At 36.9% G+C, this 25930-nt stretch overlaps 1 protein-coding gene across 2 annotated transcripts in view; it reads left to right on the top strand.

Moving 5' to 3' along the window:
* The first annotated feature begins 3391 nt into the window (after positions 1-3391).
* The window catches only part of LOC149539708 (ATP-dependent Clp protease ATP-binding subunit ClpA homolog, chloroplastic-like), an 84127-nt gene continuing 61588 nt past the window's right edge, over positions 3392-25930 (top strand). For both annotated transcript variants that reach the window (XM_089800915.1, XM_089800916.1), the window contains exon 1: positions 3392-3551. The gene's annotated coding sequence lies outside the window, so the exon portion shown is untranslated. The remainder of the gene's footprint in view (positions 3552-25930) is intronic.

Genomic DNA, 25930 nt, shown 5'->3' on the forward strand with positions numbered 1-25930 from the left:
TCCTGGCAATTCAGGGAAGTCGATACCCGGTACCTGCAACCTGCATAAAAACCATGCATGTACAAGCACAATATATACTAAACTAAACAGGCAATGTCAGGAAGTGGTGCATCGTGTAGATCCCGACTAGCAGGTGACTACGACTCCCTTCCTTAACCACATCAGACACGCCATACAAAAGAAAACACGCACACCATACACATGCAAGTATGGGGTAAGTATCCATAATAAAACACATATGATAATAAATCATCTTACTAATCATCATTAATAACTGAAAGTAACGTAATAATCATCATCAATAATTGCGAACACTAAAAATAATCATCATATATGCATGAAATGTAGAGTCTAAGTAATCTCATCACTTAATAAATTGAATCCATAGCAGAATATCTGATAATCTCAAAACAATGCTGCTAACCATCAACATAAAACTAGCTCCAAAAGAGTTCAGCAATGATAACAAAATGCGAACTAGGGACAGGCACTACACTACAATCCTTGTGATATGGTGCAACAAGGAGATTACATCAAAAAAATTATTGACAAAATGGTCTATTTTTAGAGTTCAAGGGATCTTAGACTTTCCTTTCTTCTTAACCCCCATCTAGACACTTGCAATTTGACTCAAACACCACTCTTTTCTCTTCAAAAACTTGTTACAACCAAACTTAAATGATACATCCATGAATGGCACTCATTCAAGAAGCTTCAATTCTTGGGACACAAGTGGAGAAGCAAATTTAAATAAAAACTAAACCACTGGAAGTTCAATGGCCTTAGAGTTGTAATGACTGACACAAGAAACACTCACTTTAGAACAAGGAATTGTACATGGGAAACCACCTACTTCAAGTAGACCACTCTCTACAAACTCTGAGAAATTAGAGAGTTATATTCTTCTCCCATTCTTCTCACAATGCCATGAATATCCATATTATGCAACTTATGTCTTTGATCACTTATATACTATTCTCTTTATCAAGTAATATAAAAATGTCTAGGGTTTGAAATTGGTAGTATATAAGGGAATGTATTAAGTGTTGTGCAATTATGGATAGCACACGATGACTATACCAACACAAATTGAAACAATCCCACAAAATGATATCATAAATTCATTCTATTTACCTAGCCATAGTATGTTCCATTTAAAAAAATCATATTTGTGCATCTTTCGCCAAGTCACTAATTATTAATGGAAGCCAATTGCCTACATCTGAAAATGAATGCAACTTTGAAAATTAGAAATTGATCCAAGTCGGTTTGTTTGCAACATTTTAACAGATAACAACACACAATGATAAGTGGTTGATTCAACAACTACAAAGCTCAACATTTGCTTGACTTGTCGACATAAAATCTAATATGCATAAAACAATACAATACACTCAACAACATTGCAAGTGTAGACTCCAATTTTAGATAACACAAATTTCATTTAAGTTAGGTACTCTGCAACATTTTAACTAATAACAATACACTCAACAACATTGCAAGTGTAGGCTCTAGTTTTAAATAACACACTTTTCTTTAAGTCAGTTACTCTGCAACATTTTGACAAAAAGAAAAAAACAACAAAATTTCAAATATTTCTTAGCTTATCGACACAAATGCTACTAACCATAGAGGAACAACGAGTGTTGGGCCATCTCAAAGAAACATAAAGCCTATCAAAATCGACATTGCATGCACTACTAAACTTTTGCAATATCCTTACACAATAGAAACTCGTCTCACTGCCACAAATTATATTCTTCCCCCATTCTCTAGCAAATGCCATGAATAACCATGCCATTATTGTATTTTCCATAGGCAATATACTATTGCAATTACCAATATTTAACCAGTGATTAATCCTTTCAATGAGAACCAACCAGATGCAAGTATTATTTTTTTAAAATTTAAAATTTTGATTTATACAATGTTTATTTGTAAAGTTTTTAATTTCTAAATTTTTTAAAATTAATTTACTTGAACTTGATTGGCTCATACAGATGGAGTATTATAGGAGCAAATTTTAAGCCAGCACTACCTGGTATTGGTATTTTAGTGTGCTTCTTTGATAAATAAAAATAACATTGTATGAATTTTTTTTTGTTGAGTTTATATTTTAGCATACAATAGTATTAACTTTGATAATTCTTAATGTTATGAGCTATTTATACAAGTGAAAAGGTAAAAAAAAAATGGTTATTAATAAAAGATGTAGTTATGAGTCACTATAGTATAGTTAAAATGTAGCAACTATTTTATATTAGCAAAGGATGGATCACGACAACATTTTAAATTTGATAATAATTAATGTTATTAACTATTGTACAAAAGAATTAGTTATTAGTTCAAAATTATCAAGTCACTAGAGTATGCTTAAATGATTATATTTGTAAAAGAATAATATTGTATATAAAAAATTATTTCCACACACATTAATTATAAATATATTTATATTAAAATATATTAATTTCAAATACTAAAATATTTAAAATAGAATGATAATTTCTTAATCTTTTTAAATTATAAATTAAAATGAATAATATTTCCTATATATTTTGTCATCCACATAAGTTAATTGTATATATTTTTATATTGGAAAAATTTATTTTTAAATACTTAAATATTTAAAATCGAATGATTTCTTTCAAAATTTAAAATTAGATTTATTATTTTGTAAAAGTTCAATCATATATTAACATATTAATAAATTTATTTAATATATATATATATTTTAACTCTATTAATTAAACTATAGTTTACGACAAATACAAGCCACTATGTGACACTTGTTAAAATCAACATTATAAGGAACATCACATGTAAGCCTCATAATTCCACAAGTTTCTAGTTACATTGTACAATACTCAAGCAATATATTGCATTCCACGAACAAAAAAACACCATCACACCAATTTCTTGGGGTTGACATGTCGTCTAATTCCAATTACTAGAATTGAGCAACTTTTTGATAACACAAGACAAAAACATAATAATACTTGAGGAATTTTTTTATAAATATTATAGACTAAAAAAAAAACACTTACAAATATAAATATCTCCTTACCATATTCCCCTTTGCAATGCCATCCTTAAAATACATCTTTATTATATACCATTTTAATTTTTCCAATAAAAAATCTAAACCTTAAAAAACAAAATTATAATTACCGAACTATTGAATGCATACAAAATTTCTTTTGAGTGGACCCACACTTGGTTTCTACATTCCAGCTCATATCGAGCAGTAGTGAGAAACAAATATCTGATACACATCAGGAAACAAATTTCCATCTCAAATGGTTGCACATTCAACTCGCAGGCTCATATTGGCCACAATCAACCTTATCACAGAACGATTGATATAATAGACTGTTTCTGCATCCACGTTTTCATTCCCACCATGGCACTAGTCTTATAAAATTAAGCAGTTGTGTTTGCTCAATAAGCAGTTGTGTTTGCTCAAGAACGTAGGACCTCAATGGCCCCTTTCTGCCATATTTATTTGTCGACACAGCAGGAGGCATCGTAGAATTCACTGCTTTTCTGCACAGGTAATCTCATTCATTGTTCAGCTGAATTTTGGGCTTTTTTCTACTTGGGTTTGGGTCGGTATAATCTTTCCTGGCTATCCAAGATCGCCATTATTGAGCAGACTGAAACATGTAATTGAAATCCCCTTAATTATCCAGAACCCTTTTTTCGGGGGCTATTTTAAGATGCCAGAGATCATTCCATTCTTCAGCTTTCCTTTTAACGTTTACATGCTATATATTGAATTAGTTATTTGTATTAATACGTCAATTATCCTGGTGAGTTAAGCTTGGGTTTAACAGCCGCAACTGCGGAACAGCGGTCTAACTTCTGGCGGTACACAATGTTTTGGATGAGGAATTTTAACCAATTTTGAGCAGTTTTAGTATGTGTCCTGGAAATTCAAACTCGGGGATTAATGATGGAAATTTGAGTTCTTTTACTACTGAGCTCATCCCATTATGCGAGCCCATAAAGAAACACCAAAAAAAAAATTTAGGTTTCTAACTTTGTATAACTTTGTAAACCGCTTGTCATTCAATTTATGCATCTGATGTAATAATTTATATTCCACTCCAGCAGGATGTGTATTAAAATGGCAATTCTTCTTGTGGGTAAAGTTTGGAATAAACTGCCACAACTGAGTTCGTGCCGGTCTATTTCTGGCCATACCCAATGTTTTGGATGTGGAATTTTAACCAATTTTGAGCATTTTGGTATGTCTTCTGGAAATTCGACGTCGAGGATATATGTTGGATGTTTCAGTTCTTTTACTACTTGAGCACATCCCACTATGGGAGCCCGACAGAGGCACCGAAAGAAAATCTAGGTTTTTTCTTAATTGATGTAAACCGCATGCCATTCAATTCATGCATCTAACAACATGTGGTCAGCTATAGCAGGATTTCACTTGTTTATAGAATCCAGTTCATGCCTCTCAGATTCCTGGAAACGACGTGAACGTAAAATATAGTCTATACTATGGCTTAAATTTTGTCCACCTTTTCTTCTACTTGTAGAATCTATCTCGTGTCTGATTTTTTTAATTCTCAGGCCGTGGATAGCTGAGTGCTTCGCTGAATGTTGCATCATTTATTTATCTACTTTTCCCGCTTCCAAGACTTTCTCAATACATTGAGCATCTGTTTCCACTAAGTTTTATGCTCGTTTGTTAATCATTTCTGCTTCCGCTTTCCCATCTCCTGTTGCCTGCCCTATGCTAGGCTGCCTTTTAGTATTGGTTGTAGTTTTTGGAGTTAATTGTTTGTCTCCTTGAGCAAAAAATTCCTGAACTTGAGAAGCTTCAGATGTCTGCAGGTTGTCATTGCAGAGAGAATTTACTTACGATTAAGAGTGATATCAATTTGGCGTCAGCAGACACAATAATCCAAGTTAAGAAAGCTGCACCCTCGCCTTACTTTTCTGCTATCTTCGAACTAAAATTGCTTAGGCCTATTCCAATTGGAAGTGAGATCATTTTGTCTTTTTTGTTTATGCTACATGGAGTTTCTTTCTCCTAGTTCTGCAATTTCTCCTGCCTTCTGCTTGTTTAGAGTCCATTATTTTTGTCCAATTTTTCAACCTCAATTGCGGTTAGCCAAAGCCTTGCTAAACCCCCATAAATATGATACAATATACTCATGCATAGGACATTCTCAAGGTTAACTTGTTTCTCCGTTGCAGTTATAGTTGTTGGTTTCTGTAAAATTTTCTTTGGTTAGGTTTTGCAACTTGTTTAAATGCAGCCGCACACATATCTTTGCATATGTTAATTGTTTCCTGTTAACAGTGTCTGAATTCGCACACTTCACCTGAATTTCAAATCTTATAAAGGATGCATGCCCTCCAGAGTATAGGAAGATTGTGAACCACAATCAACCCTGAGCCTCGAATGGTTCATATGGCACAAAGCTAAAACTCAGATTTCAATATCATAAAAACTCCCTGGAAGTAGCCTCAAGCTCCCTCTCCATATCTGCTACTCCCTTGGTTATGCAGGCCTCTGCTACCAAAGCAAAAGTATCTCTTTCCTTTGTCATCTTTCTAAGACAAATTTTGAGTTTACACTTCTATCTTCTCTGGACCAAACATGTATGTAGCATCCTTCCTTTACTGCTTTCATGCAGGTGGACTTCAACGACAGATTACAGTTAATTCATTATCTGTACTTGAACCATAGATTGCGGTTTATTTCATTATCTATGTATGTTCTCTCCACAGCCTTTGGTCCATGGCCAATCTACCATATGAATCTCTCTCTGTTGGTGAGGTGCCGCAATCCCCGGAAAATAGTAGGGGAAATGCATTATCCTCTCCTGGTCCCACTCACTTCTCTTTTTTGTAGGCAATACCTTTAATCGATGTAAGAGATGGGACTTTTCTCTTTCTTACTGCCTTACCCGCCAACCTATCAGTTATATCTAAAAAGGGCCCAACCCTTGTTGAAAGATATGCCCCAATCAAGCAGGGACAAAAGCAAGAAACAATGCCTCTGGGAAGGACTTGTACCCTGAAGAGGTTTAAAATTTTTGTGTTCTTTCAGAGCAGGCGGAGCTGTTGAATTTCCTTTTTATTGAACTCTATTACAGGTTTCACTTTTGCCATTTTTCACTATCTACATATTATCTCAAGTCAGCCGTGATTCTAGATTTTCTATGCTGGGCCAATCTGGAAGGATTTATGCCCTAAAGGGTTTAGCATTTGATCTTGTCTGGGAACAGGTGGAAAAATAGTAGCATTATTTTAACATGTCAACTACATGTCAAACTGAAAGTGTAATGGAATTCAGTAAAACAGCTCTGAAATGGGGAAAAAAGTCCAGTGTAACATGGGGACTCGCACTGACCTCCCAAACCTCAAAGTACCTGTCCCCGAGACATCCCCGCACAGGGTACTTGAGCACCCAAGTAGGGGACCTCCGCCATTCCGCACCCATGCTTCCGCTGGAATGGGTACTTGGATTTCTAATTTTTTTTATAATGTTACTATTGAGTATGTAATATATTACTATGTTGAATGTTCAATTGTTCTAGTTCATGTAGCAATTTTGATATGTTCAAGTATTTTAATTTGGTATGTTCTAATGAAACATCTTTTCATAACAAGCATTTCAAGTTCTATATGCATATTATACAACACCCCTCCCTGCCTTGCCCTCCTCTTGCCACCGTCCCCTAGCCGTCCCCCCGCCATCCTGAAAATGAGGCCCATTTTCTCCCAGTCCCAGGAACTCGTCCCAGTGTCCCCCCGTCCCGAGGTACCCCAGTACCGGGGTAACATTGGACAAAACAGTAAATTGCTAAAATACTCTTAAACACATGAAAACAAAATTCAAATCACGGCAAATTACTAAAATACTTGTAAAACGTGAAAACGTGAAAACAAAATTATTACCGTTATTCCATGCCAGTCAGATTAAGCAGAAAGAAACAAAGTCCAAACTTCAATTAGTAGACATGAGAAAGATTCAATGTTGCTAGTTATTCTTGAATTTTCCTAAGTATCAATTTTTAAGTCTTAGATATGTTTTATCATATACAAAAAAATTGGAGAATCTGGATGCCATTTCTGGATTTGCTTGTGTAAGCATTTTCTGTGTTGACATTTCGGATCACACTCCTCGATCCATCATCAGGATGATACAGGGCATCAGGAGAAAAATAGAAAAGTTGCAGATCAAAACTTATTTTTCCTCTGATGCTCTCGATCATCCTGATGATCGATCACAGGGTGTGATCCAAAACATCGGTGCAAACAATGCTTACACAATGAAATCCAGAAACAAATAGCCTTGAAGCCAGCCATAACTAGAAACATGAAGTGGAAGTTTTGATGCCTCTGCAGTGTGCACTGTCTATGTTCTCCACCTGAGCACAGTTGTGACCATCCAAAACCTAATTCAAGATAGCTAAACTCTCTTGATTAAATGAATTCTTCTGATCAGTTGTGTCCCATCTGGATTCAAGGTCAATCTGATTTGAAAAAAACTTTGTTCATCTTCAACACTACTCAAGAATGGCAATGACAAATGCATAAGTTCTTCACTTACTAGAGTATAATGGAAAAATAGAAACCTATTGGAAGTCATAATTGGAAAGTTTCTTACCTCAAATGAAGGAGGAGGTTTGGTGAGAAGACCAAATTGCTTATCTGTTGTAGGCTGAATTGGTTGCATTTCTTAAAAAGTAAATGCTCAAATACACTTTCGATTCAATAGATGGCCAAATTGCTCCTCCATTACACTGACATTAGATTAATTTTGAAACAAAATTTACTAATAGGAATAAACCTATGTGATTGAATTCCATTTAATGTATATTGAATCAATTGCAGATTATTAATTTATGTGGTAACTGGAAGCTGTGTCTCCCATCCCCTAAGATGTCCCCAGAAATGTCTCGATGGAAGGTTCTTTTAGCCAACATCTCCTGCCATCTTTGAGGCTCCTTGACCAAAAAAAGATGTCTCCTGCTAGAAAAATTAAGGCAAAACATGTTAAAAGGCAAGAAGGGAAGGCAAATAAATAAAAGGCCTTCATAATGTTTTCTGTTTCCATGGACAAACTTGGAACCGAGGGGTTGTCTCGAGGTTCCCATTCCATACAAGGCCTTGGATCCTGATGCCGCTTTTGTCTAATAGCCAAAAAATAATTCTCCATAAGGTTCCCTACTACGGGGGTGCCAATCCCCAATAATCAACATACATCACTATGCATATAAATCAGATTAAATGTTAACAATGAATGATTCTTAATACTTTCTGATAGTTAACATATTGTGATGTTCCCTTTCTAGTGGGCTCCAAGAGCTTGGTTATGTTGTGGGCTAACAACTAGATTTGAGGGTCTTTGGTGATTGCCTTGGGTCTGGCTATTTCAGTATTCTAATGGAGCCGTGACAGTTTCTTGGGCTAAGAGCATAATGAAAGTTATTTATTAAGTTTTACTTAATTATAATACTTGGTGCAACTTTATTAGCAAAAGAACCTTTTTGTGCAACGAAAAAGCAAAATATGTTTAACTGAAGAGTGTAAGCATGAACATTTGTAAGTGAAAAGTGCAAACATGAAGCCTCTAGCTGTTGGGTGTGAAGAAGCAGCTAGTTGAATTAAAATGTAATAAAAGCAAGCCCTTAGAGATGGAAAAGTCATTTGAGAGCATTTGATATTTTGTGTGAGTGATTTCCAAGGGTTTGAGCTTGCTTCTGAGAGAACAGTGACTTTTGGTGGATTTGCACTTTGAATTGGTGAATATTGTGCCAATTAATTATGCTAAATCTGATAACTAATCTGCAGATTGATCAGGGGTTTATAAGAGGGTTTTCTGTGGAAGTAATTTTCTTTATATCATTGCTAAGTGTTTGTTGCATGGATGGCTATCAGAATTGCTTTTAACTCTACCATTAAGAGCCATGTTAGGTGTTTGTATGACTGCCACATTGGGAGGCAATTGGATTTGTTGAGGCTGCATTTCATATTCTGGAAAAACGCAGGAGTTTAGAAGGGCTGCATTACATAATTAGGGAGCAACGTTTGGGTTTCTCAGGACTGCATCCACATCTCAGAGCCATTACAGCTGTTGGAAGGCCTGCAACTTCATTGGGAATTGGTTCATGAGCATTCCAAATCAATCTGGAGTTCAGCATTACAAATCTGCTATACTGGGTTCCAACGTTTGAATTAATAAGTGTATGTCATTGTACATATTTGCATACCATTGCATTGTTTGCATATTTAAATAAGGAGTGTGAATTTGCAATTTCAATTTTCCATGCATTGTTATATTTCATATTCTAAAGAAAGCAAAAAAAGCGTATATTTGAAAAAACACAAAATAATCATGAACTTTCAGAAACACAAAAAAATTCATTCTTCAGCGTAGTTTGAGCGAGAGCCAATAGGGCTCTTTACAGTGGTACCAGAGCTAGCAAGGCTCTTTACAGTGGTATTAGAGCTGTTTCCCGTCACCATTGGGGAAACTAAGTTCACATATGCAGTCACAACGATTCATTCTAGTTATACACTCACAAAGATAGAGCCTCATCCCTAGGTGAAGGTGATATAGATATTCAGTTTGGCACTATGGGTGAGAGAGAGGCTAGGGATTTGTTCAGGAATATTGCAGATGGTCAGTGTGAATGTACAGTTGGTCAGCATCAGGTTGCTAATGTATTGCAACAACTTTCTGAGATACTATAATGCATTTCATTACCTAGAGGTTTTAGTAGAGACATGAGCAATGGGAGTGCTTATGTGAGTACACACAGGTCCAAAACTGATTATAGACCGGATTATAGAGAAAATTTCATAGGTACACATGATAGGCCTTTGCTTCCTACTTTCCCGAGGCCTAAGTTGGACGAGGCTAGTGCACAGCACCTTGTGCTGATGATGTGGTGGCTCTATATGCATAGTGGGATGCTTTACCACGGGGTGAAATAGAACTTGAACTTTGACAGGTTTATGACCTAGAAGATAGAGCATTCCAAAGATAGACCTGAAGGGAGATCGAGGCCTAGACTCATTGATTTGAAATAGGCAACCAACAAGTTGACTTTGATTCATTTTGATGGGAGTGGTAAGGTAACAACTAGAGCTTGGGTTCGCAAGTTGAGGCATATCTCTCATTGTGTCCTATGTCTGAGGAGTATGCTATCTGGTTTGCTGTGTTGCATTTGGATGGTATGGCCCATGACTAGTGGTACTGTGGGTTGGTTACTATATATCTTGATCATATCGCGTCCTACCAAGTGTTTGTGGATAGACTGGTAGAGAGATTTGATCAGAAGGACCCAAAAAGTTACTTCCAGGGCCTTGCTCAGCTCAGGGAGATAGGTAGCATAGAGTCTTTCATTAGTGAGTTTCCGAGGATCCCTATCATGGTTTCTAATTTGATAGGGAAACACTTGGTTATGCTATTTACAAAGGGGTTACCGGAGCCACTTAAAGGGTGGCTTAAGGCATTTGATTTGCCTTTTTTTGTAGGGGACCATCAATAGGGCCAGGAACATGGAGCTTTAAGCTTTGAATAGACAAGCGCTACCTAAACCTACCATTTTACCTACAGATGGTACACCTATCGGTTATTGATGGAAAAAAAACCAATTGTGAAACATGATGAGGCAACTCGTGAGGATATGAGGAGGAGACAACTTTTCTATTGGTGCAAGGAACCTCATGATAGAGAAGACTCCTGCCCTTTGAGGCCTAAGGGAAGAGCAAATCGTTCTATGTGGATGTACTATGATGAGGTTGAGGGTGAATCTTCACAACAACCATTTAGTTTGGCTGTTGACATTGCTCAGAGAATCCCTATTAAGTTTGGTAATGCTAGGCTGTTACCTATAGTGTTGCTTACTACTGTACCACTTCCCTCCGCTTTCAGAATGCGAGGACTAGTAGATGGACATCATTGCATTTTTATGTTAGAACTAGGGCTATTTATAATTTCATACATGAGGGTTTTCTGAGCCAATTTGGCCTTCAGGTGAAGGAGTTTGCTAGGTTTCGAATAAGGGTGGCAGATGGCTACACCCTTACCTGTACTAGGCGCATACAACATCTTTCTTTATTTCTTGGTGATTATGAGATGCAGTTAGATATTTATGTGATCAACTTGGGAGGGACAGATGTGCTAGGGATGTAGTGGATAAATGATATTGAGGAGTTTTTCTTTAGTATGCATTTGATGTAGATGAGTACCGAGGCTAGAGATATACGTTGCAGGGTATCACCTAGGGGAGTTTATGTACTGACTCTTTGTGCAGTGGATAGTGGGGATTTACATAGGCATGGTATAGTTCAAGTGGAGCAGGTTACACATGACGTCTCCTATGGTTCATAGTTACCTAGTTCAAATCAGCATACAAATATGTTTCACTTTGTGAACAATCCCTTGTTTGATATCGATGTTACCCTGTCATATGATAATTCACAATTTGAGGTTGATGCTGGTCTCCCTCAAGTTATGACTGAGGATGATGTTTGGGATTCCTCCAGTACACCAAGATGTTAGTTAGTCCTTATAGGTTTCCAGACGGATCTTATTGAGGAGTTCACAAAGGTGTATACAGTAAGGAGTGCATATAGATTCACTATTCACCGGGTGCAGAGTTTGTTTGTGCTTGAGTTTGATGTTTGGTATGATAGCTTAGTTGGCACAGAGAAAGGGGAAAATATAGACTCCTTATCGAGTTACTTCCATGTGATGTTTCAACTTCTACATCACCAATATTGGCACTGAGTTTAACTCTACAGACTATAAGTTGAACATACAGATGGTTTGTATTTACAAGGATTATTAGGTGATGACAGGGAACTTACACACATTTTTTTGTGGGATCCTAGTGGGTGTTGGGGTTTGATGAGCTATTGAATTGCAATTGCTTGAGGACAAGCAATCTTGGGGAGGGAGGATTATGATGTCCTTTTTGGCGGGCTTAAGGAGTTTTGTTATGTTAGCTCATCATTGTGACCCTTGTGAGCTAACTTACTATTTATAGTAAGTTAGGAGGGCTAGTTTCCACTTTTAGTAGTGTACTGTGGTGATGCCTTGGGTCTAGCTATTTCAATATTCTGATGGAGCCTTGACAATTTCTTGGGCTAAGAGCATAATAAAAGTTATTTATCGACTTTTACTTAATTAAATAACTTTATGAGTTAAGTCAAGTAATTATTATAATACTTGGTGCAATTATATTGTTAAAAGAACCTCATTTTGCAACCAAAAAGAAAAATATGTTTTAAATGAAGAGTGTAAGCATGAAGCCTTTTAAGTGGAAAGTGTAAACATGAAGCCTCTAGCCGTTGAGTGTGGAGAACCAACTATTTGAATTAAAATGTTATAAAAGCTAGCTCTTAGAGATGGAAAAATCATTTTAGAGCATTTGATATTTTGTGTGAGTGATTTCCAAGGGTTTGAGCTTGCTATTGAGAGAATGGTGACTTCTTTGGTGGAATTGCACTTTGAATTGATGAGTATTGTGCCAATGAATTGTGCTAAATCTGATAACTAATCTGCAGATTGATTAGGGGTCCATAAGAGGGTTTTTTGTGCAAGGAATTGTCTCTATATCATTGTTAGGTGTTTGGTATATGGATGACTATCAAAACTGCTCTTAGTTTTGCCATTAAGAGCCATGTTAGGTGTTTGTATGACTGCCACGTTTGGAGGCAACTGGATTTGCTGAGGCTGCGTTTCATTTTCTGGAAAAATGTAGGAGTCTGGAAGTGCTGCATGTTATGTGTCAAGTGTGGAATTGTTTACCCCCTAGATCTAGAAGTGCTTATATGTCAGATATAGAAGTGTTTACATGCCAAGTATGCAAGTGTTCATATGGCCGATATGAATTTCATAGAATTGCGTAATACCAGAGATAAATGAAATACAACAATAGCATGGAATAACATAGAATCACATTACACCATAAATGATAGAATGATATATCTTTCATAGCATAATTATTCCAAAATTTACCATCACTTTCACTTGTTCCAGACTCCAACAAATAGACTCGACATGTTTGGTTAAGTCTCCAACCATCATCGACTAACGACACAAATGACACCCCTTCGGAATGATGTTTTATTACATTAACTAACAAACGTCTTAGTTAACTATTCCGAGCAATGCCCCCAACGAGGTTAGGGGGAAATACCCACAATAGGGTTAAGGGGCAACACCCCTTACAGTGTCTGGGGGCAACGCAAGTATAACTCTAGATTTGAGTTAGGAATTGCCAATATCTGATCCACCCAATTCAATACTGGACTTGGCCTGGATGAGCGGGTCATAGTAGATGGATGCTATATATATAGCTTGGCTGAGAAATGGGGGAGAGGGTGGCTCGACACTATGAGGTGCACTTCGTGTTGCGGTACAAGGTAGGGCCAAGGGGCAACACCCATGTCGCCAAGACCAAATTAATACGTCTAAAACCACACAAAACTCCATAACAAGTCAATTCTCCCACTTCCCTCTTGACAAGGAATCCAACTTTCCCACACCCCATATGACCCATACCAATCTCTTCTATTGTACGTGGTATGGTCTTCCTCTTTTCTGTATTGTGGCTACTCATCCTCCGGCTAGTGCTCAGTCTTTTGCTTCATGTCTTAGGTATGGATGGTTGACTGGTCTTGTTGGTTGTACAAACTTTTCTTATGTAAGGGTTTTTGGTAGGTCATATGGCTTGGCTTCCTCCATTCTGTACTTCTTAGTCCCTCATACACTGCGCAAACTGGTAATTGGTTTGTACTCATATGATGTGTACAAGATTGCTGGTGTAGGTACTCCCCAGTCATACAGACAACACTCGTACAAACTATTTTCGTACGAACGACAACCATATGAGTTGTTTTTGTACGAATGACACTCGTACATATTGTTTTCGTACGGACGACACTCGTACGAGTTGCATCCATAGGGAGATGTCTTTGTCCTCCTCTAGTGCCTTCACATCTTCTAGTTTGTGCCTTTCTACTCTCCTTTTTCACACAATGTTGGTTCGTATGGGTTGCTTCCATACTACTGTATGGTGCCTTCCTGGTATAGTTCTCAAACTTCTCCCAATGACTTCCTTCTTGTTGTGGGGGCTTTTTGTAATCTCCTTTTAGGGTACATATTTTTTTTTCCTCATTAGTTTTTTAATTACAACCTTCCTTTTTGCTTTTCCCTTTACCCTCCCATCATTTTTTAATTTTCTAACTTTACCCTTGCTTAAGTACAATTTTGTCAAAGTCCTCCTACCTCTTGGTTTGTGTTCCTTCGTGGCATTGTTTGGCTTTTCCCAAGTTTTTTAATAATACTTGGTTCTTTATTGTCCACTTCCTCGCCCATCACAAATCGATGGTCTACACTGGCTACCCCTTCCTTGCACTCCTTATATTCTGTTGGGTATGTGTCTCCATCCCCCTCTATCTCTGTTGGTTCCAACATGTGGCAGCTCAACTAGAATATCTCATAATCCTCCATCTACCAGTGGAATAATCCATTAAGGGAAATTATTTCGTCCTTAGAGCAGCTACCAAACCTTAGTATGCTTTCCTCATCTGGTTCACTCCTTCCTTCTTCATCGTACTCTCCTTCCTCAGACTCCAAGTACGATGCCAATTCTTGGCTTATTGTTTGGCTCCGCAAATCAATGACATATCTTGTCCCTTCTCTTTTAGTGGATAATGTGTTCTTCTAGTGATGGTTGACCTTTGCTCTGATCAACCATTCTCTACCAAGTAAAGCACTGTATCCCTTCTTTTCTAAGGCAATGACTACAAAATCTAAGAACTGTTGTGTTCCAGTTGTTACTTTTTTGGGCTATGAGTGTGCCAAGTGGTTTTATGTCATGTTGATATGCCCCTACTAGATGGAAGGTAGGCGGTCACAATGTTGGCATACCCATAGCCTTCCATGTTTCTTCAGGGAGTACATTTACTCTTGATCCTCCATCCACAATAGTGTTGGTAAGTTTATGGCCAGTGATTTATATTTCCGCTATGGTAGGGGTCCGTCCTATCCTAACCTTAAATACCATGGGATCTGGGTTTGGCGGTTCTGTTTATGGAGCATTTCTTCTTTCAACCTCTTCTTCCATGGTCTTGTCTCTTCTTGTCTTGGTGTTTTTTTCTTCCATGGTAGAAATTGCTACCCTTAGTTGGGGTAATGTTTCTAGTAGGTCCGCCACCCTCATTGGTACGGTGGCCTCTGATGCTGACCTTTCGGAAATGTTTGTTGCCTCTTGAGTTTGTCTCTGTTCCTCTTCCATTGCCAACTATGTTTCCTTTAACCATTCCTTTTCAGTTTGGGGATCCGAGTATGGGGCTTTCTTTGCTCGAAGTCTGGTAATCGCCATTACTTCCTTTTCTGGTTTTGTGATTTCTAGCATATTCCTTCCCTTTTGGGCATTGAGCATCTTCATGGATCCCCGACCCACACCACCACCACAACATGCTTCGCCCCCACATGGTGCATCTTCTTCATTGTATCATTGGGTGGCCTTTTACGTCATACTGGATAGGACTCCGTGGCATGTTATTATTGTTTCCACTTCTATTATTCTTATAGCTTCCTAGGGAGGAATTGCAAGTCGTTGTTTTGGGCAGTGTGGTGGGTGGGGTTGCTTGTTTTGTGGTTATAAGTACTTGCATACTTCTTATCTTTATATTGTACGAGCATTCTTTCAAGGAGTGTCCCATGATTTGACAGATGTCGCAGAACAATTTTTTGGGGCAACTGGCTTTGGTGTGCCCTTCATTTTTGCATTTTGTGGACCATAATTCTTTGTTCACCCTTGCTTCTTTCCCCCTTCATCTCTTTCATCATTCACATCATATCCTTGCAGAGTGCTTAGATTGTTCGTGATACCCCATCACTGTCTTCATGATTGTTATCATTACACGCTTTCCTTTTGTTTCTTGATGTTTTGCTCTTGCTTTCAATATCAGTTAATGCCTATGCCTCGTAGGGTGGTCAGGAAGGCCTTTACCTAGTAATCCTCATCTTCTTGTCCCGACACCTCCCAAACGATCACACATCTTTTGCAATGTCATGTTGGATCCTCCAACCTTTTGCCAATAAACTTGGGAGGCTTCTGTTTATCTGCGATGTTTGACATTTTTCTTCCTTAGTCTCTTGTGTTTTGGAAATTTGTACTGCTGTGCCCTCCTAGTATTTCTCTCGTGTTGTCTGGTTTCGAGACTTCCCTTCTTCCTCCTTTGGGTATACCTTGGTGGTATCGATACTTCTTCCTTCCAAGGGTCTTACACTCTGCTTGTGCTATTGTTACTTCTTTGAATATAGCCATCCCCTTTATTCAATGTAGCATACTTATAAATACGTCGGCTACTTCTCCTTCCAAACTTCTTTCTTCCTCGTCGGTTTCAGAATGCACGGAGTCCTGTGTCTCACTTGACTCGCTTCCCCAACTATTGGTGTCTTCCTTGTTTCATATTGTACCAAATATTAATCACCTCTCAGCAATGCTGCCAAATGGTGGCCCTTCCTTTTTGTTCTCATTGGGTTTGTGAGCTTCTATTTGTTTTTGTACTCGCAAGGATCGTCTTCCTTCCTTTTTGTTTACATTGGGTTTGTGAGCTTCTATCTGTTTTTGTACTCGTAATGATTGTCTTGCTTCGTGTAACAACTAAAATCTCTAAACCTTAAATACTCTTTATTTACTTGAATAAAAGTAAACTAGCTGCCCATTCACTTGAAAAAGATTAACGAAAGTAATTGATTAATTGCATTCACATGGTGACCCAAACTACCAACTATGAGATACACTATCTTTAAAAGAAGTGATCAAATTCGACTAACCAAATATATTACACATGAGAGTATTGTAATGTTTTAACTACCATTTCATATAACGGAGAAGTAACTGCATAAGATATATTTATAACTGAACTGAAATAAGATGCAATGAAAGAGAACAATGAAATACTAGTAAGGTTCAGATCAAACCATATCAAGTGAAGTGAAGACCGATATGTTCCATACTAGTCTTGGCATTTGGAGGGGAGAAACATTGGTAGAGGCTTAACCTCCCAACCATGGACCTAGTGCAATCCCCACTCATTCTCAATTGAGAATGACCCTACCCTGTATGGTATAAGGCATGTGTACACCATCTTGTCCTGTCACATAAGCATTCAGGTGCTAGATCTGCCAGCTATATAGCCGGCTAAACTGTAGAACCCTCCTGACAGACAATCCATTAAACTATGATCCTTGGTGTAATTTTCTAGCTTATATTATGTTGGTTAAATGATATAAAGAAATATCTTTTGCCTCTCAAGAGTTCTCTGAATGTGGTCAAGAAAGAAGTTATGAATTCCAAGTAACTAGACACTCTTCAATGAGGGGAATGCTTCCACAATCTCAATGACATATGAGATTGATGCCACTGTAATAGGAAGCATATGACTTACAATATTCTCCTTACTACAATGCATAAGCTCTAGTGAGGATTGTAGAAATAGAAAACAAAAATTGATTGAAACCAACGACTTCTTACATGATTGGTATGACAATCCCTCATTAGTTCAAATTTGCTTGCATCTAATTTCCAAGGTTCTTTTGGACCATTTAGAAAAACAAAGAGATTTATGTACACCATTCTATTATTGGCTAAACAACAATAACATGGAAAAATTCAGGAAATACGACCTGTCAAGAGGTTGCGTTGTATATATATATATATATATCACGTGCTTCTCACTGTCCAAGCAATGAGCTCCAATGAATCTCAATTGGTTAGCACTGTTCAACGTAACTAGTAGAGCAATTAAACTGATATGAAATATTTTGATCAGTCACTGTAGATTGGGAATAGCATAAGCATGAACTGGGAGCAAGCGGTTGAGTGGCTATGATTGCCAACTATATAGAACAAGACTCAGGTGCTAAAGGAACAAACCTACACAAGGAGTTACATGGATGAAAAAAATATGCAAGGTGACAAGGCACCCATTTGCAATCTTGGCAAAGATATGAATAGTAAAGAAGACTGAAATATTAAATGGAAGATTATAGGCTGCTAGACTATATGAGATAATTTAATAGATAATACTTATATTATTTGTGTTCTTGTATGTGTTACTTATACACATACATACATATGCGTTACATTAAAGTATGCATATGCATTATAGTATATGTATACATATGTGCACATATTCGTTACTTCAAGGTACACGTATACATATATATGTATAATGAGATATGTACAAATATACTTAGATACCTTGGGTATTATTTATATTATAACATATCCGACATCACATGGTGCAAAACTCCTAGGTTTAAATTTAAAGGTAACAATTTTATCTCTTATTGTTCATGTGAAATATAAATATATATGTATCTATTGATAAGGTGACCTAGTCAACTCATCATGGTGGACACTTGGCATTATCTAGTCTGTCCCAGTCTGCTTCTCCTTGACCAAAGTGGTTTAGATGGATATTTGGTAACTTGGTGGCAAGTTGGTGCTCATGCCCTACTCCCTCTTTGACAATGCTTCCCGCCCCTCCTCTTCACTGTGCTTCTACAAGGAGGAATAACATGGTGAAAGCACATTTACAAATCATTCATATGCATATCAGATTTCCACAAACCATTTGAAATGTGTAGTTTTATTTTTGGATTTGATTGTGTAAGTTTTCACAATCGAATCCATAAATATAACTACACATTCATATGTAGTTAAAGTTATCACAACAAATAACCATATTAACTGACCCTATCAAATTCATATAAAATCATATCGATTAACCAACATGTCTAATTCACATGAAATCATAAGGAGTAACCAATTTAACCAACCATTTCAATTCACATGAAATCATAATGGCTATATAGAACATTTTGAGTTTAGACAAAAATACGAGATGTAACATACCCCTCTCGATGTTTAATCGTCCCCGATGAACACTTACAATTGAGCACATAGGGTTAATAATCATAGCAATTATATAAGAGCTGCCATAAAGTCTTTTGTTCTCAGTTTGGATCATAATGTAATAGTTTTAATCCAAAGCTTATACTTGTGGAAAAAGATGGGGAAATTTCTGGAAGATTTCATCATAATCTTTACAAGTAGCATTATCCTTAGGATAATTGTCCCATTGGACCTTGCATTGGGTTATATCTCAATTTCATAAGCATAGCTTATGCACTTTGAGTATTTTGAGTGGTTATATTACCACCATCCCTAGATTTCGCATCTGCAAGAGATTCAAATCAACAATGTGCTCAACATTGGCTATATATTTCTTAAGATAAGATAAATTAAACACATTATGCATCTGGGCAAGGGCTGGAGGTAGAGCAATTTTGTAGGCAGGATTTACAAGTTCCAACACTTCAAAACGTTGCATGTGTCTTGCGGCCAACTTGGCGTTTTTACCAAATTTGATAGCATTCTTCTAGGGTTTTACTTTTAAGAGAACTTTTTCCCCTACCTAAAATTTTCTAGGAGTCCTTTTAGCATTTGCATAGCTCTTATGGCTATCATTCGCCTCCATCAACCTTTGATGGATTTGAACTACCTGCTCTTCCATTTACAAAAGCATTTCATGACCAATAATTGTTCAATCCCCAATCTTGTTTCGACTTACAAGGGTCCTACATTTATTGTCCTTACAAGGCCTCCAAGGGTGCCATCTTAATAGTAGACTGATATGAATTATTATAAGCAAACTCTACCAAGGGAAGATACATCTCGTAGTAATACTGCTGATCCATGCAGTACACCCTTAAAAGATCTTCTAGTACCTAGTTTACCCTTTTTGTTTGCCCTTCAGTTTTTGGATGATAGGCTGAATTGATATTCAATTTTCTTCCCAAGGTAGAAAACAAAGTTTGCCCAAATCTAGATATCATTCTAGCATTTGTATTTGAAACAATCTTTTTTTGGAACTCCCTGAAGCCTGAAAATTTCCTTTACGAATTTATTAGCAATTTCTGGTGCTCCATCTGTTAAATTTCCTGGGATAAAATGGGCTATCTTTGTAAGTCAGTCCACTACCACGAGAATAGTGTTGTGCCTATTTCTAATCATGGGTGATCCTTGTATGAAATCCATGCTAATTATTTTTCATTTCCATTCTGGAATTTCATTTGGATGTAGCAACCCTGTTGGATACCTGTGTTCGACTTTGACCCTCTAGCATTCAAGACAACCTTCAACAAACGTGATTGCTTCCTATTTCATACCCTTCCAAAAGTACAATGGTTTAATATTAGCCGTCATTTTTGTCACCCCAAGGTGTCCTGAGTAAGGAGCGGCATGGATTTCCTTCAAAATCAATTTTCGGATTTTAGAATCCTTAGATATATAGATTCTCCCCTTATACCTCAAAAGTTCATCTGCTTCTAGTTGGTAACCTTTGTATTTGGTGTCACATGGGTCATTCTGAAGAGCTACACATACTTGTTTGTAGAAATCATCCCTAGCTAGTTTTTCAAGCACCTATTCGTTAAGTCCAGTGGTTGTTGATATTATGCCAGAGATGTGTCTTCGCCTACTCAAGGCGTCAGCTAGTCGGTTCTCCTTTCCTTTGATATAGCTGATTTCAAAATCATAGGCTGCTAGGAATTCCAACCATTTCCTTTGACGAGCATTAAGATTAGATTGACTGAATATATATTTCAATCCATGATGACCTGATCTTAGTTTGTGTAACAAACTAAAATTTCTAACAAGTAAAGTTCAACTAGTTTCCTACATGTACTTGTCTAAGTTTTCAAATTCAAAGTAAAACAGTGACATTTTTTTTGCATGAAGTTTTCAAAGTAATTAGGATCACATAGTGTACTCTAGTACAATTTTGATAAGAGAGATGTTCTCATATAAAATTCAGTGACATTTTTTTTGCATGAAGTTTTCAAAGTAATTAGGATCACATAGTGTACTCTAGTACAATTTTGATAAGAGAGATGTTCTCATATAAAATTATTTCATTTAAACGAAAGGAAATAACTAGAACAACTTTTAAGGAACTGAAATGCAACTTTTCCAAAATCTGATATGCATATGTCTGTTGACAATGTTAAGACTCCTGGGATCTGGTGTAAGGATACCTACAACTTAGTCAGTTGTACCCTATAGCTAACCACTACTTTGGTACGACACCTGACAACAGTTGTATCCGATGTCGTCATTCTGATTACCATTATTACGTACCTTGGCCAAGGATTTATCTAATATGGAGCCAACATCTCACCCTTCCTACTTGAGCTTTGCCTAAGAAATACTTCCCTAAGGAGCTTATTTCTTTTGAGTACATGTTTGTGATTTCAGTTACCTTTTATTGTGATTCAACTTTATTGTCCTAAACTCATAGTTTTATGAGGCAAACCAATATAAATTGATATTGTCTCATTTTTTACTGTAGTTAAGAAGGGTAACCTCCTTTAGGGGTTACATGTACTATTTATCCAAGTTCTCTTCATGTTTGTTACTACCACTCCCTAACCCAAGTTAAAGAATTATAGTCAAACCGAGAGTATCTAGTCTAGAGTGCAAGTGGATGGATATCTTAAAGGACTTGTTCTTCAATATTTAAATCTGTAAGAATTGCATCTTGATCATATGAATAGAAGGTTCCTGTTGATTTCTGATAGTTTGGAGTTCTAAATTAAATATGATAGTGCAAGAAGATAAATATTTGAATTGAGAGTTCTTGATAGTGTAACAACCAGATTTCAGTTTTGACTTGTAAGATATAGTTTCTAGATTCACATCAGCTAGAATCCAATGGTAGAGTTTGACGCTTCTGAGCCAATTTATTTCTCAATATGGATTAACATAGTTAGCAAATATTCAGTCATGGAATTGTTTCCGAAAGCTTAGTTCCAATGAAGGGCTACTCTTACGAAGTTACTTCCCTTACTATGCAAAACCTTATTGTGTGACATCTATGTTTGTCTCCCTATTCCTTGAATGCCCGAACTTATATCTCAAGTTCCAACTTGGAAAGGAAGAAGACGAGAAGGTTGTCATTATTCTAGGAAGACAAAATCTCATTACCTAGTGGATTCTGCATGGAATGTTCATCCCCTGTTTGTGTGCAATTATGGTGGAAATTTCTTTCAGTTGAACATAATAGTAAGTGGTTAAAAGATAGTGTTATCAGAAGCAAATTCTTTCAAACTATAACAACTATGCATACTGTAAATGTGGTTCACTCTCTCCTAAAATCCTGTTTATATACACTGGCTTCCCATCAATTCTTTAAACGATCTTTTGGTTGTCGATTTCGGTTTAATAAATTTTCTTCCGTTTTGACACTACAAGACAAATAGTAAGGTAAGTTACAATCTATGTGTTTAGTAAGGAGTCACGTTTTGTTATACTCTACACATTTTCCATCGTTCTTATACTCTATCCGATTGGCCATAGTCAAGACAAGAATGCTTAGAGATTAAACAATATTTGACAAATGATTCTTTTCTATCATTAAAATCTAGAGATACGATGTTTGAAACAAATATAAATCTTGTAATGACAAGGAATAAACTTATGAACAGGTTGCAAGAAGAAACTAGCACTCGCCTAGAAGTCTCCTCGTAGGAAGTATATTAATATCAGTAAATGTGCAATTTAGTTGCTCGTATTCATGAGCTCCTTCCTACTATTGCTTTCTCTGTTAATATTCCAACTAGTGTTACGGGACTCGGACTCGCCTTTGACTTGGAAAGTCAAAATCTGACTCGGACTTGGACTCGACGACCGGACTCGGCAAGGACTCGGAAATTTGAAAAACCCATGAAATTCAAAGATTTTTAAGGATTTTAAGATTGTTTCATGCATCTTTTAGTCAATTAACATCAAATACACAATAATTGAGATAAATAGAAGTTACTTAATACACATACACAATTTTGCATACATCACATAAGTATAAAAGTGAAATTTCTGAAGGAAAAAAATTGAATAACACAATATAAAGTTATAAACTATAAAGTAATAAAAATAGTGTCACTCCAATGTTAAAAACTCAAATGTCTACAATATTCATGGATTACAAAATCCATGGTATCAAATTCAAAAGTTCAAAACATATATCAAAATAACAACTAGAGGACTAAGGCTCATTGTAGTCTATGTCCTACGAGTGCGCCTAAGATAAGTCATGGAAGATTCTAGAGCCATCCTCTCTTTTTGTGTCTGAGGTTGAGCCTGAACCTCATCCTCATCCTCCTCCTCATCCTCATCCTCACCCACATAATTCTCGTCATTAGATTGGGATCGATCACTCCTAGCCTCAGGGTTCTGCACTCTGTCTCCTTGCGCTCTAGCCTCCTCAACTGCCATCGCTACTGCCTCAGCTTCCCAATCCACCTAATCTACCCACTCCACATCTTCATCATTGAAGATAGGATCAGCCATCTTTGTGTTCCACTCTGCATGGAGATCAACATTCTCTAATACAATCGGTGATGTATCGGTGCCAAGGATCTGTCTATGGTGAAGGCGAAAGTTTTAGTGAACAAAGACAAGATTATTTAATTTTTTCACTGCCAACTTATTGCGCTTCTTCAAGTATATGTGCTCAAATAGACTCCAATTACGTTCGCATCTTGATGCATTAGATGTCTGGCTCAAGATGCGAATTGCAATCCTCTGTAAATTTGGCACCTTTGTGCGAAACATCTCCCACCATGCATCTGAAACAAGAAATTTTGAGTCATATCAATAACTATGAATTTATCAAATTAAAATGGTAATAGAATTACTATTAGAAATTAGGATGTAGATTCAAAGATTTTTAGTATTTACCAGGCATCAATTCTTTGCTATTTTTTCTTGCACAACTCTCATGCAAATAAGTCCCCTTGAGCTTTCTAAAACGACTTAATCTCATGGACTATAATTGTTCCAACTGTTGAATTAGGTGACATTCTCTCTACAACATCGTAGAGGCCGCTCCACACCTCATCATCAGCCTTGAAATGTGGGCTGAATTGGTATGCTGGATTAAGGAAGTAGGCCACTGCATGTATAGGCCTGTGAAGTAGATTGTGCCAACGTCTATCAATGACATCCCATATAGGCCCATACCTATCTCGATTCCCTGCAAAAAAAAGAGCGAATGACCTCTTTCACCCTATCCATGCCTTCATAAATGTAGCCCATTAAGAGCTTCTCTCCATCAACAGTTCGTATGAGAACAACAAGCGGCTTTACAAACGACAATCATTATGAAAGTTGGAAGAGAAATATCAGCTTTAAGTTTTTTCTTTAAAAAATGAACAATAATTTATAACATAATTTCATAAACAAAATAAAGTTGCAATGAGGACAAAAAGGAAAATTATCGTCACAATATCAGCAATCAGTGTCCAAAAAGAAGCCTCATCAAAAACATGATCAACTATAGCAATCCCTGCAGTGGTCTTTCCATATGATGATGCAATTCACTCCTCACTAACAAACATGCGTCTCAAACCTCCCTTTGAATCAAACAAAGATTTCAATGTGAGAAAATTGGTTGCAAATCAGTGACCCCTGGATGAGACAACTCCTTTTGCTCATTGTGTTTCCTCATGAGGTGAAGGACCCATGTATGATTATATATAAATTTGCACACACTCCTTCCTCGCTTTATAACTGTTTTTATCCAAGGGAGTTTATCAAGATCCTCTAATATGAGGTCAATGCAGTGAGCAGCACAAGGAGTCCAAAATAAGTGAGGGTGTCTCTCCATAAGAAGCTTTCCTGTAGCAACATAATTTTCTGCATTATTTGTAACTATCTGCACCACATTTTCCTCACCCACGTCCTTTATCACTTCATCCATTATCTCACAAAGATATTCAACATTCTTTGTTTTTCCTGAGGCATCAATTGATATCAAAAAAATCGTGGCACCTGAAGAAAAAGAAACAAATTAGTGTAATGATTGATGATGAATCATGATTTATAAATTCATATTTTATAAACTTAATCACTTAAGTACAAGTTCTACTTCTAAATTTTTAATGTCTAAGACTGTAAGTACAATTATGGTTTACCCGATGAGGAGACAAGAAAGTAGATGAGTGTTCTACTCCTTCTATTAGTCCAACCATCAGTCATGATGGTGCAACCCTTCCTCTTCAACACCTCATGCTGCTCCTTGATTTCTACTTCTACATCAGCCACCCTTTGGTTCAAAATAGGGCCTCCTAGCTCTTCAACACTAGGGGCTTTGAACTCCGGACCACAAACAACAACATTATCTATTCCAATTTGCCAATAAGGGGACCTAAAACAAATAAAATAAAATTTAAAGTTAAACAAATTAGTATATTATAAATAAATTTGAAAACAAAATACAAATTAAAATAGACAAAATAAACATATTATTGTCTCTTGAAAGTTGAAAGTTGAAAGTTGAAACTTTGAAAGCAAGAGAAGACATAAATTTAAATTTAAATAAATAAGTACCTTGTTGCATTGAATGAAATGTTGTTGTAGATGAAGAAGTCTCCAAGTGCCAATTTTGCATAATCATGTTTCTCCTTGTTCCAACCCATGCCCTCAAGCCATGGTTGTGCCCCTGGAGCCGTGTGTGGAGCAAACATGGAATCAAGTGTTGATCTTTGCTTACGAATGCGAGGCCCAATGGTCACACTCGTAGAAGCAATGGCATCCGTAGGTGGAGTAGGGGATAATGGAGAGTGAAAATTAGAAGATCCCTGTTGGGCTAGTTGTGCCATTTCTTCATGTTGCTTCTTTTTCAATTCTTTTTTCTCCATTTTTATGTCTCGCATAACATCTTGGGGTACATCTTTGCATTTTCTGGCATCACGTCTAGGTATATTTGCTAGGTGATACTTCAATCTATTTATTCCTCCCCCATTATATACTACACCACAATGCCAACATGTAACAACTCCCTTTTTGTGCCCCGGGATGAC

The sequence above is a fragment of the Cupressus sempervirens genome, chromosome 9 (genome assembly GCF_028749045.1).
Source record: "Cupressus sempervirens isolate cs-2001-9-10 chromosome 9, ASM2874904v1, whole genome shotgun sequence".
Lineage (NCBI taxonomy): Eukaryota > Viridiplantae > Streptophyta > Pinopsida > Cupressales > Cupressaceae > Cupressus > Cupressus sempervirens.